At 36.8% G+C, this 18,187-nt stretch overlaps 1 protein-coding gene across 1 annotated transcript in view; it reads left to right on the top strand.

Annotated features, from left to right (window-relative positions):
- LOC108449783 (chromodomain Y-like protein) overlaps positions 1-18,187 on the top strand; it is a 48,904-nt gene that overhangs the window by 422 nt on the left and 30,295 nt on the right. The window lies entirely within an intron of this gene.

Below are 18,187 nucleotides of genomic sequence, written 5' to 3'. Positions count from 1 at the left end.
CCCCCTTCCCTCCCCAGTTGTGCTGGAGGAGGACGGAAATGTGACTGATCGGAGGAGACGGCAAAGTGTTACCGTGGCCTGCGCTCCCCCCCAGTCCTTTCCCCACGTTCACACAATACTTTGACTCCAGGAGGAGAAGGGGGGTGCTGGATGGGGCGAGCAGCAGAGAGCCTTTCCTCTTGGATTTGTGTCCATGCCAAAGTCCCGTGCCACCATCGTGTGCCTTGGCAGTGCAGCAAGCTGCGACGATGCAAAATATTAAAATTTAAACTCCTCGGCTCTTCGTGCTCCAGCGATAGGGTTGAGGTTGCGAGGGAAGCCAAAAAGATTGAAAGTTAAGGCTCTGACACGCCATCCTTCACTCGTCACTCGGGAGGTGGTCAAAGCGTGTGCTGACGGGAGAGAGAGGTCTTGGGGTGAAGAAGGAACAAGGTGACAGCCGAACTTTGAATTTCCTATCTTATGTGTGACAATTTCACATCCTTGCCCTTTACTGAAAAGCATCATGGTTCTCTTGGATTGAACTTCCTTATTTTTATTTTACAAGAAGTCATCCCTGGGAGTGAAAAGCCGTTGTTGTTTTGGAGCTGTTCTTGCCTTTTGGGTAGAGAAGTGGCCTCCCAATACCAAAAATGCTCTTATCTCATAGTTAATATGCATCGAGGCAGTGATCTATATAAAAAAAATATATCCAGAGGCTGGAACTCTTAGGGTTAAAGGGAGGCAGATAGCCTTCAGGAGACTTGACAGAAGATGTCTTACTGCACGTGTATCTCTCATTAATGGAGTTATGTCTGTGATGCCACGGGTGAACAGATCCTGTAGAAGTCAGTGGAAGGTGCCCCAGGTGGGCTTGTATTTTAAGCAAGTTGACTGTCAAGCAGAGGTGCTGAACTGATAGACCAGAAAGAAGACCGAAGGCCTGTATTCCCAAGCCAGATAAATCATGATTAATTGCTTTGGCAAGTTTCCCCATCCTCATAATGTGGCTTAAGTCAATCTTGAAGGGATCATCCCTGGAAGTAGGAGAGAAATTTAGGAACCACTCTGCGTCTCAAGGGATTGCCAAAAACTTGCTTTGGCTTTGGAAAAAGTTCTGTTGGGTTTGTGGAGTTGGGCCTGTAGACTGTGCTGTGGCCAATACTTGCTCTTCGTGTATTGCTGTGTTTGATCAAAGATGGACAATGAGATATCAGTTTTGATGGGTGCAAAGAAATGACCAGGAAAATTCTGTTTGCTGGCCATTGGACTGAGGCTAAGAATGACCATCGTGCATGACTCTTCTTGGCTGTCTTAAATTGTGTTCAAAATGTTGACTCGTTGGCTCAGTAGTCTGTCGGGCACAGTCGTCCTATAGGAAGGTGGCACATGATGACCATTGTGCAAGAGCCACTTTTGAAAAACACCTGAAGAGATACTTCTAAATTTTGAAAATCAGACATATACTTTAATCGTACAAATGCAAAGTTTAGTTAAGATGCCAAAATTGTTAATGCTTTTAGACTCACATGTGGTTAAGCTGTCTCTTTTCTAAATTGTTATTCATTTTTGATGTGTTTTGTCTTATAATGAATTTTCTAGCCATGTCTGAAAAATCCTAAAATCATAAATAATTTAAATATAGCAAGCACTAATTTGGGAAGGACATAGCTGCAAGTTGACCTGAAATGTTAAGTGTTAAGTAATTTAAACTGTTATGTGAGCTGCCCATGTTATTGACTGTGGATTTACTTCTGTTTCATCATTGTCTTCTTTATAACTCATGCAATACAATATTCTTTGAATCTGGTGTTTGAAATCCATTTCTTATACTTCCATTTTCCTTCTGGGTCTTGATCTGGTGTCTTGATCAAAAAATAGTTGTGTAATCTATTTGCAATTGTTTGCCTAAGTATGAATGCCAACTATTTCTGCTGATATGTGTCATGGTTCTTCCAAAATACAAATGAAAAATCATTTTACAAAAAAATGAAGGTAAGTTCATTTTTCTTAAAAAAAAAAACAACAAAACAACAACTTAATGAATTCACTTGTCTGTGGGATTATTTTTATTCTGGATGTCATCCCTGAAGAGAAGGAGCTGATCTCTGTAGGCCAGTGATTTGGAGTTCAAAGATCAAGACCCTGAAATGTACTAATGGACTGGCAGTGTGGCTGTTGGACTGGGTGTGTATCCTCAATGTCATTTGTTCCCATGCATTTTAGAGGTTGTGGCGATGACTACCTGCTCTTTTTTTGTCTTTTTTTTTTTTTTTTTTTTAACTGGGGTAGAAACTTTTATTGAAAAACATTGAAGAGACTCTTTTTTTCTAGATGGAAAATGAAATGATCAGTAATGTTGCCAGCCTCTGTGGATGAGGCAAATAACATAGTTTTTCTCTTTGCAAGTTTGATTCTTCAAGGGACAGCATGTTTGTTAGTGCGGTGGACAGACGTAGAGAAACTAGTGAACAAGACAGGTAAAGAAAAACATAGGAAAAGGTGCCATCGTGGGTTTTTTTCCCCCAAGTTTGTTTCAGTAGGTGTTGACATCTTATGACACCTCTCTTTGTATGTGCCTGCTGCGATTTGTTAGTGTGGTTTTTGAAAAATCCTTTATACAGCCTTGGGGCAAACGGTAAGGGTACCTTCTTTTTCAGTGTGACAGCTTTCCTTTGGTTTACTGACCTGTTTCCCGCCAATTGAAACATTGTTACTTGTTCTCATCATCTTCAAAGTAATTAGAAGGAGGGTATCCACCTTATTTCCAAGGTTCTTTCAGAAGCAGACTCTGTTTGCTCTCTCTGCAGTCAAATCCCTTGACCTCCTTTGGCAAACTCTTGCAGTGATGTTTGGGATTGAAGTCATCCTGAGTTGTGGTTGGCATGACAAGTTTGTTTGATGACATGTGGAAATGTTTCCATACAAGTGCTCCCTGGGACAACTGTGTGCTAGCCAGCAGGTCAGATGTACCAAGTGGCGGTCAGTAGACAGCTTCTAATCTGTGCTGAGTGTGGAAGAGTCTTTCCCATAACATTTAATAACTTGGTTTTGTATTAGGTGAGGTGGAAATGTATTGAAGTTCTCTGCTGTCGGACATTGTATCTAGTCAAACGCTACTGAGTGTTTCTGTCTCTCCTCAGGGAACTACTGGTACCACTGATAGTGTGCATGGCCCACTGGATCCGTTTGTGTAACTCTGGCTAGGCTTGGGCCACGATTGCGACTCATATCAAAACATTTTTACTGGGTTTTACTAATAAGTATGCAAAACCGTTTGTGTGAACTTTGCTAGTGCACCTATGCCTTGATGCCTTTTCTTCACTATGTCTTTCAACTTGATGTTGCTCCTAAACCTAGTGTTGTAAGGTGTCTTAACCAATTTCCATTAAAATATTGTAGTTTAACGTATTAAAAGTCCTGTACTTCAAAATTATACACTTTTGTATGTTTTATAGAATGGAAAATACCTTTTTTTTTTTTTAATTCTTCCAGTGCCTTGCAAAAAGCATGTGTTTTTTCATACTGGTGTCTAGTCTAGTACTCTCAAGGTGATACTCCACTTCCAATGATGATTCAGTACTTTTGGTTTTATTTTTAGTACTAAAGCCTTTGACATTAAATTATACAGATATGGTGAAATTACAAACTGAAACAAATTTCAGGAGCAACTGGCTGAAGTTCTATGGCCTTGCATTAAGCTATGTGTCAGGTTTAATCACCTAAAATTTAAACGTTGTATATACAGTAGTGGCCACAATTCAGAAAAAGTGGTCCTGTGGGAAGTTCTTCATCTACTGTGCTAGTATTTAAATGACAGAGTGTACAAAACTGATGGAGGAATGCTGTCATTTTGTCGAAAATTTGATACTGCATAGGAGTTACCCACTTAAAGTTTCTCTCACAGCCCTGGTAACACTGCAGTGATTGAATCTTCATCATGTTTTGTGTCCATCTACTGGAAAGTTTAAACATTTGTTTTGCTTAAGTTAACTGAAAGAGTAAATCCATTACCTGCAGTGTGCAGCTTGGAGTTTGTTGTAATTTCTTATGGCTATTTGATGAAAAATTATTATTAACAACAAATTAGAATTGGCTGTTCAGGCAATAGCCAATTTTTTCCTCATTGAAATGAGTTGTTTTCATTCAACCTGTCTTGCAGGAAGTCCAGATTGTTTTGGGGTCTGTCTTCTGCTGCTTGTTTCTGATGTGCTGAATCCCAAGACCTTGGTTAAAGATCGTGTTCATAAGAAGGGTCTTATAGTCATTGAGGTGTAATGCCTGACTTTTTATGATTTTATATTGACAACTGGTGGAAATGTTACTGCTTGTTTCAGGAGAGGTAGAAGACAGATTTACTTGACTGACCCTACCCAACTAAGACTAGGAATTTACATCAGATGTGTTTGTGTTGTTTCCACCCCTTAGGAACTACACATCTGACTTAAAATAGAGTTGAGGATTAGCTGTTCATCTTCCATGGGTGACTTTTGCTTCTCTAAACCAGAGCACGAATACAAGAGCACTGCAGGAATGGAGCCATCACATTTAGTGCAAGAAACTTGACTTTTCCATGACCCTTGCCAAGCTGCTTTTCACCAGCTTGAGTTAGCCCCAGAACTCTGGACAAAATTGAGGACTAGTGCCCCGTCTTCTGGTGCTGCTGCAGGGGAAGTGCCTGAGCTGGCCCTGTGGTTTACTCCAGTGTGCCCTGCCCTCTGCAGTGCCTCTGGCTTGGCAAGGCTGGGGGCTGCTCCCAGGGTGAGCTCAAACACATGCAAGCAAAGCAATGAGCCTCTGTCTGTGTCCCATGTACAACGCAAATGGTTTGCAGAGAAGGAGAAGTCTTAGCAGGTTTTATGCTAAAACTCTTTTGTATGTACACATACAAAATCAATATAGTAAAAAAATAGTTTTTATTTTTTCTGTATAACTTATTTTGAGTTGCTTATGTCCATCACAGCAAAAAAAGATGGAAGGAAGAGAAAGTGGGAAAGGGGGAGAGATGCCTTATCCATAAAGCAAGTGAGGCTCTGATAATTCTTGACCTTCACAGTCTGTCTTTCACTGTGATTTAATTTCTTGAGTTTTTGGTCAATCAGAGGTTTACTGCTGTGGTGCCAGTCACATTTAGAGTTACAGAACAATTACTTCCAACTTGCAAGACTGTACTATCACAGAAGGTTGCTTCCACTATGCTGATGTTCAGTACCTCTTGAATGAGGATAAATTATCGGACACAAAGAACTTAATGAGACATGCCACAGCCCCTTGTTCTTCAGGAAGGTTGGCGTAGCTGGAACAGCATCAGTGATGCTGTGTCCCTTTTAGACCTCTCAGTAGGTGCAGCTCCATTTCTTCCTGACTGCCGCAGCATTTCTGATCTGTGCCAAAGCAGTAGAAAAAACCAAGTTACTAACAGTTTTGCTTTCATCTTATTCAACCAGAATATGTGATAACTGGATGTGCAGATCTGTTGGATATAACAGATAAGCAGCCCTATAATGCCACTCTTATTCTTCTGTAATAAATTCCAAATCTGCTGTTACTGGGCAGTGAATTGTTTTTGTTTATCTGTTGGAAGTATTAGCTCCACAAACTGTATTTGCAGGATAAAAAGGCATGCACAAGTCTCTCCTGGTTCTCATCTGTGCCTTTGAGGTTTTGAATGGCTGGATGCCATGCGATAGATATTATGGGTCAATAAATACAGAGTTGATTATTTTTTAATCTTAGAATAAAATACTTATAAGTCACATATTAAACATACCATGTGGTTTCTCTAACGGTATGTTATTACTTCAGAAAATATCTTAAAAGTTTGGTATTTTATATTATCAATTGTATTTTCCAGAACTGTAGTATCTCTCTAAGAAGAGCTTTTATATTTCTAATTTCTGACGAGCTTTTAATATTTACACACAAGAATTTTGTGCTCTTTGAAATTATTTCTTTGAACTTCTCTCTGTATTACTTAGAGGAAAAGAAAACTGGCATGTTACCGGCTCAGTGCACTATAAAGGCAAAAATATTTACTGTTTTCATAAACATCCTCAGAAGATTTACATGTGACCCTTAATGGCGACCTGTGGCAGATATTTTTCAAGGCATCTATTAATATGTATGAATACATAGAATGGATATGGATTAAAAAACATTTTTTAATCATAGCTTTACATTTTTAAATTACTTTAAAGTCACTTTGGTAGCATTAATTGCAAAATAAAGAAACTATTTTCTAAGTATCTTTTAACTGTAAATTAGTTGAATAATATAAATTAGTATTGAATAATGAAACTACTGTAACTCAGTTTTGTTGTGATTCTTCAGTGAGGCTTCACATTTTATAATCACAGTACATACAATAAATTAGTAAAGCTCTGATCAAATCTTTCTTCTTGGCCATGTTAAGTCTGAGGGTTTGTTTCATTTCTTTTGTGGGGAAAGATAAGGTATGTATTTCAAGTGGCCTAATCACATTTGTAGTTGTGCCTCTCTAACTCTTCTGCCCCCACAGTTTCTGAAAGTATACGCCTTTTAAGGAAATTAAGTGTTAATGCTTATTCTTTGCTGATTGTCATAGTAGCACATGAAAAATCAAAACTCAGGGGTTTTTTTTAAATCCTGGATTGAAAGGGAAGGAAGGAGATACATATTTTTTTAAATTTTCTTTTCTTTCTTTTTTTTTTTTTTTCTTTTTTGTTTGGTTTGGTTTTTTGTTTAAGCGACTTTGTGATTTTCATTTTGCGGAGACATTTAAATACTTCTCTAAGCATCTCCACTTCCTGTAAAATACTGAATTATGAAAATTTGCTTGGTTTAGGGAATAAGAAAAAAATTTGGCTTTACTTTGGAGATGCCGCAGTTTAAAGCAAGCTGTGGGAAGTATATTGTGATGTATTTATCACAGAAAAAAGTTAGATGTACATTTTGTAAATAGGTATGTAGGGGAACCATTGAGGTACATTCTTAAGTGTGTTGAAATGGATGTATATCAACTCCAAAATACCTTCAAGACTATGATGTGTTGAATGTTGTATTCAATGGATATTCAGAAGTCTGTAATTTATGAAGTTCTTTCCATTAAATGCAGTTCTTCAGTGAAGCATCATCAGGATATCAATAACATTTTTGTTACCAATAACTAGACATATAAAGGGTACAAAACAATTCAAAGTAAATTTGTGAGAGTTGGCTGGAGTATAGTTTGGCTAGTTGCTAAATCATGGTCATTGGTTGTGTTTTGATTTCAGCACCTGATTTTCTCCAGTTCTATGTATGTATAAAACATAGCTCTTGCTAGCACAGTGTGACAATTCCATTTTACTTTAGTGGCGACACCACTTACAGGGTGAAAACCAACAGACCTGGGATTGTGTCTGTAAGAAATAGTGGGAATGTAAGAGTCTATGTACTGACACAAAAGATCCATCCAGTTCAGCACCCTGATTCCTGTCACAGGTCCATAATGTCTTACTGTAGAGCAAAAAAGATGGGAAATGTGGCACAGCAATAGTCACTGGGAGCTTTCATGGCTGGCTTTGTTGGGACAAGGCAGATTTCAGCCTTGGTTATAAAATACCAGCAGCATGACCTGAGCTGCCCATATGTTCAGAGCCCACGTTCATTACCTGTGCACATCTGCCAGGGGGTTGTGGCTGCAGGCCACACATACATTGGTGCTGCTGAATTCTGTATTAACTTGAACTCAGATTTTTCAAGAAGAGATTATTAGTGAATGTGATCAAGCAAAACAAACAGTAGCTGTGTAAAACCTCAAGCCATCAGCAGTGTGCTCTAGATACCTACAGAGCCTTCAGTACAGACTTGATGTGCTTAAGGACTGTATCCCAAAATAAGGTCTAGCTGGCAGCTTTGTGTGAGTACACTCTGCCTAGAAAATTTGGAGAGAGGAATGTGCCCACAAAATAAAACAAATTATAATAGCACTTGTAATAGTAGCTCTAGGAATTAATCTCATTATTTGATATTACTACTGTTTTGTAAGTATAAATCATAATAGATTGTACTGAAGTATAATATATAAAATTAGGAAGATTGATGGAAAACTTTTCGGAAAACAGGAAAAAAACATGTTTTTTTCTCCTCTCCAGCCTTTTTGCCATATAGTTAATTTATACCGTAACTCCTAGGTGGCCACTCATGTTTTCAAGGCCTAGCACATTTTTTCTCACTTGTTTAGGTCACAGATAAGGACCAGACTTGATCTTGGGTTTAGCAGTGCTTTCTAAGAACAAAGCAATGATGTTTACATCAGACTGCAAATCTTGAGCTTTTGTTCGTAGTGTATTTTTCTGTGGAATTAGTTTGTAAATATAGTTATTCTAAATAGGTATATTCAAAGCAACTTGTCAGTTGAGTGAGCATTTCCAGCAAAACAATTTCTATTGTTTCCTGAAAATGATGCTTCGACCCCAGCTTGCCACCCTCCTTTGCAGCTGAAGGAGTAACTAACTAGATGTCCAAGCATTCCCAAGTGTAACGGATGATTTAATGGAGTGCAGTTTTAGAGCAGTCAATCAATTTTCACTTGTGATATAGCAAAGTCAGAAGTTTCAAAGATAGAATTTAAGCTGTCGGTGCACATGAGGTTTTTTGTAATATATGTAGAAAAGGTTACAGCCCAGCTTTGAAATTTGTTCTTTTCTTCGTCTGGTTCATGTGCTTAGTGTTGTGTACTTCAGGTTTTGATTTGATTGTACAAAAATGTTCTTGTTGAGTGGGAGAAAAAAGAACGCTTGATCTCTATTTGGTTTTAATCTGAAAAAAACTTTTGTAAGACACTATAATATGGAAGTCTAGGACAAGTTTATCATCATGACTTTTGAAGGCATTGGCTTCCAGAGAATTAACATTGGAATGAGCTATATTTTTACCCTGGTCATCAAGGAATGATGATCGATAACAACAAAGAATTTTTTTCCAGATGCTGAAGGCAAATAAGTTAGCTTCCTGTTTCAAAAGATCCATCAGTGTTTCAGGTTCTGTTTCACTTGTGTTAGAGGCATCTCTCTTCTATCAGGGCAGCTCCTTAATTGATTTGTTTTTTCTCTCTCCCACATTGTACTAATCAGCTCTCTTGAGGTTTGTGCTTATTTATTTAAACCACCCAAGAATAAAATATTAACTTCTGAATGAGAAGATGGAAATCACTGTTTTTGAGGATGCTTCCTTGACATGTAACATTGTAGGACTGTTAAAACATGGAAGCTGCTGCATCAAGCCGTTGTTGATTTGACAGCTTATGTCCATGACTACAGAAACCAAATGGATATAAAGGATTACTACTTAACAAAACTTTAAAACCATACAAAGATGGGATCTCGTTCATTTTTCCATCAGCAGGATACACGTCACAGTTGTATGCAAACTGTACCATGCTTCTCTACTTTCGTATCAATAGATTCAATAACATGGTTGCCTGTCTTTTATTGGATTTTTATTTTAAATGCTTATTGAGGAAAATCATTAAAACACCTTATCTTTAAAACCAGTTCTTTACAAGGATCGATTTAGATTTTAAGTTCAGTTTTGCTCTGAAACTGGTGTGATGCAGAACAAGTGTATTGAATAAGATGGTGTTTTGGGGGTTATCTATGCATGCCACAAAACATGGATTTATTGGGGAGATAGAATGAGCCCTGGGATGTGGTATGGTTTCTGTCCCCATGAATGTTAGGTTTTGAGCCACTCATAGTGACAGATGAAACTTTACTGTTATTCATTTATATCTATACCCATATTATTTTCCTACTTTTATCCAAATAAAATCACTTGCTATGCTCTGTTCTTCATACCTTTGGTTACGTATGAAAAGAAAGCAATGATGGACAGCTATCAGTTAAGTTATACTTAAAGAATGTGAGATATATTTTTTCAGTACAAGTGAAGATCTTACTAAAACATAATGCTGGTATTGGTCTGTAAAACGTGAAGTTCTTTATTGGTGTTATTTGAATATATTCAGTATTAATTGAATTACCCAACACTAAGGTCCTTACTCAAGTAATTACAAACTAGTTTTAAAGCTATTTTCTGAAAAATTCAATCCTTTACACCTGAACCTCTATATATGTGTATATATATATATATAAATGTATGTATAATCAAAGCTAAGAAATGTAACAAAAGAGATTCCTTGCATGCACACAAAGTAATTTCTTTATATGGCATTTTTACTGTCAAGCAAAACTAATGGGAATTAATGAGAGTCATCATTCTAGCCTATATATCTCTATATATGGGTTTATTATTCCTATTAGTAAAATAATGCTTTATTTTGCTCTTTATTTTTTCTTATGTGCACTTGTTTATATTTATGAAACTTGAACTAAAAGTGTGTGACTAAAAGTGATTAATTTGGAGAAAGGGATTTTATATCTCTATATGCTAAATAAAGACTTAAAGTATACTGAGACAGTAAATTATGAGAAGGGGAAGAAGAAGTTTTTGCTTGACTGTAGAACCAGTGGAATTTTATCTTGTGCTTTTCACTAAATGAATGCTCCCTTTCTATTCATTTGTCCTTTTTGTCCAATATTTGAGTTCTACCTTCCCAATGTCTTCTCAATACTTGCCTCTCTCATTTTCAGTCAAATCACCAGAAAATTCTTTTTCCATCCAACTTGTTCAGAAAAGGGCACTTTCAGTGCAGAATTAGTTGTCTATTGATTGTAAAATAAGGATGTTTTTTATTTTTCTGCAAGAATGGAACTTGGTTATATAGTGAAAGGCCTATGCATTAAAACTGCTTTATCTTTTGTAGAAAGATGGGTAGGCAGGCGTTGTTGAGTACAAATGGAGGCTCTCATCATTACGACACCTGAGTGCTGTCTCAAAAAATGTAGTTCTCTCTTTTCTCTGTCACAGTCTAGCATTGAGCATATCACTCAGACTGGGTATTTCAGAGATGATTGCTAATCATTTGCTCATCTCCCTGACAAAGTTTGACTCCCTGAGCCAAAGCACAAGCAGAATAAAGCCTTTTTCTTTTTTTTCTTTTTTCCCCCCACGTAAATATTGTCAGAACATCTTAGAATAAAGTAGAGCTGGCTAATTTGGTCTGATAAAGAGAAGCTATGCTGCAAGTACATGCTACAGACAGACCTGTCCCCTTTTATGTTGGTGTTTGGTTTGGTTTTTGTGGGGCTAGCTGCAGAGAGGTATTCAACTTGCATGCAGTGTTATCTTTGATATCCTCTGCAGTCAGTGAGGACTTTAGGCCAGAAGACCCTTTAGACCATGTAAGTGACATTTCTCTAAAAGGTCATAGACTTCATCCCCTTCCTCTGCAAAAAAATATAGAAAGGCTAATTGGGTTAATTTAGTCAGTTAAGTTAAATATACTTAGATGTGGCCTCCTAAGCAGTAAGATTTTGTTTCCTTTTTCTACAGTCTTCTGATCCTAATGCAGGATAATACCCAACTTTTCATTCATTATAGGCCTTCCCTAGGGGCTGTAAACTGTGTTAGTAGGTGAATGTTGCTAAGGGATTGTACTGTTGAAGCATAAAGGGTTTAGGCATAGCACTGAGCTACTATGGGGTAAGCTAAGGTTTGTTATCTGAGTGACAATAACTGATCAAGTTATGTTTTAAAATAATTGGGTTTTAATTTTAATTTTTAATTTTACTTCCTTTTACATTAAATCTCGGAAGATGTTTGGGTGTCTATGCTTTATGATTGACTTCAGTAGTCACTCAGCTGTTCCTTCTGTTTGAGCCACAACAGTAGCTTGGCCATGTTTTAAGAGGTTTGGAAAATCGATCTGGCATAATTAAAAACAACCAAACAAAAAACTCTGGTTCAGAAATGTTTGATTGAAGCAGTTCCTCAGCCTGTTTCTGTGCGTGGCCATACATGTATTTGCCAGGATGACAAAGCAGGTGTGGAAGGTTATTGGAGTTGTTGAGCCTCTGAGTTATGACCACAAAAAACCAGCCTCAATGAGCAAGCCTTGAGACCAGGGGGAAAACTTTGTGTGTCCTGACAGTGTTTGTGTTGGTTTTTCCCTTAATGTTTCTTGGAAGGGCATGATATTTATCATGTAGGAAACTGTCTATTCCTTGTCCACTTTCAACTGTGAGTACTAGGGCTCTCTTCTCTACAGCTTAAACAAATTTAAGTGCCACAAGCCTTGCTTTCCACCACTGTCTTCTCCAGGAAACCACTCATTCTTCCTTCTTCCTTTGCACCCATGCCGATTTCTGTCGCTAGGTGAGGTGAATGCTCATTAAGGAAGCTTGCCTAGCTGAAGGTTGCCCACTGCTTTTATAGAAATAGTTTTCTAGCAGTTTATTGACTGGTCAAGGTTGAAATCCAAGAGGTGCCACTTCAAGGGAAGAAACTGGAATATATGGCATGTTTGAAGAGAGAGAGGAGAAAATGGGTTAGATGTGGAGGGATGGTTGCAGCAATGACTTGGCTCTGTTTAAAAAAAAACCAGAGACAATCTGTCAAACTGCAAGCTTAATTTTCAGCTGGATCAACTCGCTGGACAGACTTGCAGTGCAATGCACAGCTTCTTGCCCTTGGCTTGAGCTGACTCAGAGCCTGTGTCCCCAGACTCCACCTTGAGGTCACGCAGCCCATGCAGCGCTCCTGGGGGAAGGGGGCTGCCGTGGCTGGTGGGCGAGCACAGTCAGAGCAGAAGACGCTGTGCTGGATGTTTTAGTGGCTGGTTACACTTCCTTTTTTTGTGACAATGGCAAACGCGTGCTTGCAAGAATTTGGGATTCCAGTTTCTTCTCAGTGTTGCAAAACTTTTACAATTCCCTGAATTTTACTTTCACCATAGCAGTTGCAAAGCTTGCTGAAAATTACTGCCTTTAGTGTGCCATGCAAGTGATGAAAATGGTGCCGCAGAGTAAGGTTGTGTTTTCCTTCTCCACCTTGGCTATACTGTTACATTCTCTGAGGCTGTTGTGCAAACCCAGTTTGAAGATGCAGGTGACATACAAGCATAGTTAAAAAGTATCATTTATTTCTAAGTTTTCTGGTAATTCACTGAGAGGGCAGTGGGCAGGGAGTGGGATGAGACAGGATGTCTCCTTGTAGCTGAGCTTGCTTTAAGCTGCATTTCATTTAAAATGTTGATATTCATAAAGATTATTTATAGCCTCTCCAATGGAATTAAAGTTCAGAGTGTAAGTGCTGTCAATATCTTTTGGGTTGAAAAACTTAGGCTTTAATTACTTTTGGTTTCAGTTTCATGAGCAGGAGCAAATTATTTTCGTTTTGAGTGTGTTTACGTGAAGGTGGGAAAACTGATAAGGAAAGTAAACTGTGTTGCTCTCTAAGTCCAATATATAAATAAAAAATGGTTAGGAAAGAAAAATATCTATTAATACTAAAGACTATAAGGCTAGTGCTGTGTTATGGAAGTGTTTGGGAACATAGAGATAGTAATTGAGTGAGACTTTAGAAAGCAGCTGAGTGCTTTAAGTGCCCCAAATCCAATGTTCTCAGTTCTTTGTGTGTGTAAGCCCCTTATTTTGCTTATATTAAGTAAAAATATTCTGTCAATTATTTAGGTATAGCTAGTAATTAAGAAATTTATTGTTTCTGTATGGTAAATATTATAAAATACTAGACTATGTATTCAGCATTTTAAAGACAATTTTATTTAAAATATTTAATATACTTACTACAAATCTGCATTTGTATGCAGTTTGAAAACATAAAATAGCTTAAAATATTGGTTATCCAGGGGTGTAGCACACAAAAATTAAAATTGCCTTAATGTACTTTCAGATGACTCATTGTTTTAACAGGTGCATGTAGCAATAAGTTTTAAAGCTATACTTAGCTTCTAAACCAGTACAATTTAATGATATTTCCTGCCATTGACGTTGGTCCTTCATTTAGTTAAAAAAACCCAAACCAACAAATTATTAAATAAATAATTTAAAAGTAGAAAACAAGATTACAGTCAGCAAAAAAATCCCCTGTTGATCATTGTCTAGAAACTCAGTCCAATATATTAAAATTTATTTACTTGCCAACAAAGTATTTAAAACAAACCCAAAAACAATCAACGAACACTTTGGACTACTTATGTGAAAATTACTAAGTCAAATACACTTACACTGTGCCAATTTTTGAGTGCCACACTTTAGTAAGAGCAGAATCAAATTATGAAATTGTCCATTATTATTGCCCCTTCCACTCTTCCTCAGTTCTGACATTGTTTTAACAGGCAACTCGGCCTAGACACTGAGTTCATTACACACAGAAGACAAGGAATAAAACATTCTGGTTTTGATTTTTCACAAGATAAAAGTAAATAAATAAAATACACACTTAAGGATAGAAAGTTGCCTCAGAAAGTTGTGTAAGGTCTACATTTTCTTTTTTTAGAAGTAAGGCACATTTTCCTTAGATTTATGTGACAGAGTAATCTTTCTTTAAATGTCTACATGCAAAGAAACCATGCACTGTTATTTCAGAGTGATTACATTAGCTGATGATTATTAACATTTTCTTGGAATTGCTAATATGTGTAGGTAATTAGTCATATTTTTCTGAGAAAAAGCAATTCTGTTCTCTTCAGTTTTACTCTTCTGACAAAAGTGAAATGATATATAAGATCACTTCCATGAAAACAATCAGCACTAATGGTTATCATTGCGTGTTTCAATGTTCTACCAATACTGGCTTTGCGAATAATACATAATCACTATTTCTGAAAGGATGGTTTCCTAAAAATAATGTAAGACAGTTTTTATTGAAAATATAAAAAATGCAGTTTTGTCTCAAAGTTATATTACTTTCAAATAAAAGTTACTCAGGTGTTTTGTAATTCCTACAATGAAAAGTCATTAGGGATAGGTATGAAACTGTCATAGTATAATAAGGCAGAGGTGAATATTCAAGTGTATGAAGGTTAAGAGAAAATACCATGCACAGAGGTGGCTATTAGCTGTCACAACAAAAAGACCAGTCATAGTAGATTATATAGACATTAATCATAAACCTTCTATCCATGGGGTTAAGAACAATATGAAAATTCTCTTATCTATTGAGAGCAAAAAAATGCCAGTAACAACATGCATCTACTAAATAGGAACATGAATAGTTGAGAAGAGACAGAAATACTGAAAAAAAATATTATTCTATGATTCTTTAAAAACATGCTGTGAGTCAGACTGTGGTTGTTCTCTGGCCGAAATCTGGATGTTTTGTTCACAATTTACAGTGACTTACAAATAAATATTTCTTTATTCTGATAGAAGGAAACAAATTTAAGTTGTTATTTAGTCTACAGGAGACAGGATTTAAAACAAACAAACAGAAACCCCAACCAACTGAAGATATCTAAGGTATTGTGCTTTGTATTTTGTTTTGTGTTAATTGTTTAGAAGTGTAAATTAGATAGGATAGGCCAGGATGTAACATAAATACTAGACTGGACAGGTTGATGTTGATTGCAAAAAGAACTGTAAAAGCTTGAAATGAGAACTGCTTAGCAGAAAATTAAAGAAAGCAGAGTCACTGCTTGCCCAGGTGTTCATGACAATTGGAACTGATCTGCACTTACTTCTTTATTCTGAGACTGAAAGCTCTCATTGACAAAGATACTCATGTAGGTACAGTAAGTGTCTGTAAAGCACCTGATACAGTACTGCATGGTATTCGGTTTTCTGAAACTATCTCCTTGCTAAGTCAATGTGGTCCATATCAAATGCATTTCAAACTGGTTGAATGACAGATCATAAAGCAGTAATAGATTAAGGACATTCATGTTGGATTTTATAGAAGTTTTTCACAGCCCATTGCTTTGAGGATTTGGATAATGATCTGGAGGAAAATAGAGTGCAATCTCTGGTAAAATGCATATGTGCAAAAATGGATGGATTGGTAAATGTGAGGGATGGTCTGTACTTAGTTAATGGGGATCATTTGAACATCCGTTACTATAGCTGAAGATACCTGTCTTGGCAGTAGGATCATACATGCAGAATGGAGAGTTGTGCTTTGGAAAGGACTAGTTTGGTGATAAAATACAGTAGCTAAAATGCACATTGCAGTCTCTCAGTTTGGGTATTGGGGATCTCAGGTGGAGTTAGGGGTGCTGTTACCTTGCTGTGTAGCTTCTAATGAGATGTTAGAAAATGGCATCTTATTTGAGCTTAAAGTGAAAAAAACCCCAAAACATAGATGACCTTACACAGATTCAGAAAAATACATCCAGGACAATTACAAACCTTAAAAACAAATAAGTCAACAAGCCCTGGTGTACAGCAGGAGCCTGGAGAAGCTCAGTCTGTGTAGTATTTAGCAAAGGTGACTGATGGCCTGTAAGTACTTATATCGGGCAAAGATTTCAGACAAAGTAGTCTTTTAGGTACAGTAGGCTTTGGATGACAAAATGCAGGAGCTCAAAGCTGAACTCAGGTGTATTTCTTCTAGAAATATAATGAATTTAAAATTGAAGTCAGTTATCTATCAGAACAACTTCTTTAAGGATGTTCTGTATATGTCAGAAAAAAAAAAGCTGTGAATTTTTCCAAAAAGATGCCTTTAGTTCTAGCACAATATGATGGCCTGATGCAGGAATTTTGGAGTGAAATTATCTGTTATGCAGGAAGGCTGACTAAGTGGTCATTACTTACACAGGTCATCTACAAAATCTGATCTGAAAAGTGTTTTCAGCATCAAAGGCACCATGTGCTCCGTTGTAATGTGTGCCCGTGTTTTTGATGGGAGGGCTGAAAACAGAGGGGGAAAGGGAAGGTTGGGGATGTTATGAGAGGATATAATAAATGTGAGTTTAAATTTTATTTTACACATACAGAGGAACTAAATATGAGATTTATTAAATCAAAATATGTGATCATCTGAGCAACACATATATCTTCCATACAGCATTTAGAAACATTTTTGCATGCTAATTGTATGAATTAGCAACCAGCTGGGAACAATACCCTGCTATTTGTTAAAGGAGAGACAATAAAGTTCTTCTAGACAGGAAAGAATCTACATTGTTAACAGATGACCTGAAAGTTCAGCTCATTGAAAAGGCAAATATTTTGACCAGGAGAATAATTCTTCCTGTGGAGCAGTATGAGTTGCTGTGCTAAAGCCATACAGCTATTTTTAACCATGTCACAGCTATTGGGTTTAGTCTTCAATTTAGTTCATAAACTGTGTAAAAAAGACTACGTAGGTCTTTCTTTTTGATGAATGTAGAGGTCAGTATGTCAGAATCCCCTTTTTTTTCAGTTTTTGTTTATTTTGTTCAATTTCTACATTCGTTTTAACAGTTCAAATGTAGATTTTTTTCACTTGTCACTATCTGCTACATTCTGTTTTGTTAAACTCCAGAAGCACTATTGCACAGGAGTAACTGGGCAAATGATGGAGTTGCATGTGAAATGAAGGTTGTTATGATCTAGGGGGAAAAAAGTGAAGGCTCTGTATAAAATCTTACTTCCTTCCAAATGACACAGATACCGTTTTTCAAAGTTTGTTCTTGAACACTTCTCTGGTTTAAAGTTTTATTCCAGTTTTGTTTTGTGGCAGCTGTACAGTAGAATTCAAGTTCAATATGTAACTTTTGAGCTTGCCTGGACTCTTTTGGATGCTTGACTTGAGCATCTAAAATCTTTATCAGAAAATCTTTAATTTGATTTCCTGAATTCTAGGTTTTTCTGGTTTAAATGCTGATTTTGGTTTTTTTTGTTATGATAAAGGTCTCTGAATTACTTCAGTGCTTTCTGACAGTAAAGTTGTTGCCTAAATTATGTCTGCAAGTTAAGTTAACATAACAAGATATATTTGTAATATAATTAATGTCTTACTGAAAAATATTGGTAGGGATGAAATGCTGTTTTCAAGACCTATACTTATCATAGATTTAAGATACCTCATTTTTCAAAGACATTAGACTGGCAAATGATACATCAAGGAAAATGTATTTTAACTTCAAAAATGAGCATCACTGCCAGGCTTATGTATCTATATAGGTAGTTCTTTGTGGCAATCTCTGAATGTTATTTTATGATATGACTCTTGATACTGTGTATTTTGTATCTAGATTCTATATGCTTTCTTTGGGACATGCTGTATATTTTATGCTCACTGTGTGTATGTACGTGAGTGTGTACTGCATCCTTTGGGAAGAAAACAGCATCTTACCTCTTTAATTATCATTCCTTGCAATGTGGAAAACAAGTAAGGAAACCTG

Source organism: Corvus brachyrhynchos, unplaced genomic scaffold (assembly GCF_000691975.1).
Source record: "Corvus brachyrhynchos isolate BGI_N302 unplaced genomic scaffold, ASM69197v1 scaffold100, whole genome shotgun sequence".
In the NCBI taxonomy this organism is placed as follows: Eukaryota; Metazoa; Chordata; class Aves; order Passeriformes; family Corvidae; genus Corvus; species Corvus brachyrhynchos.
Note: the sequence above shows the minus strand (reverse complement) of the source record. Positions and strands in the feature narration are given on the sequence as shown.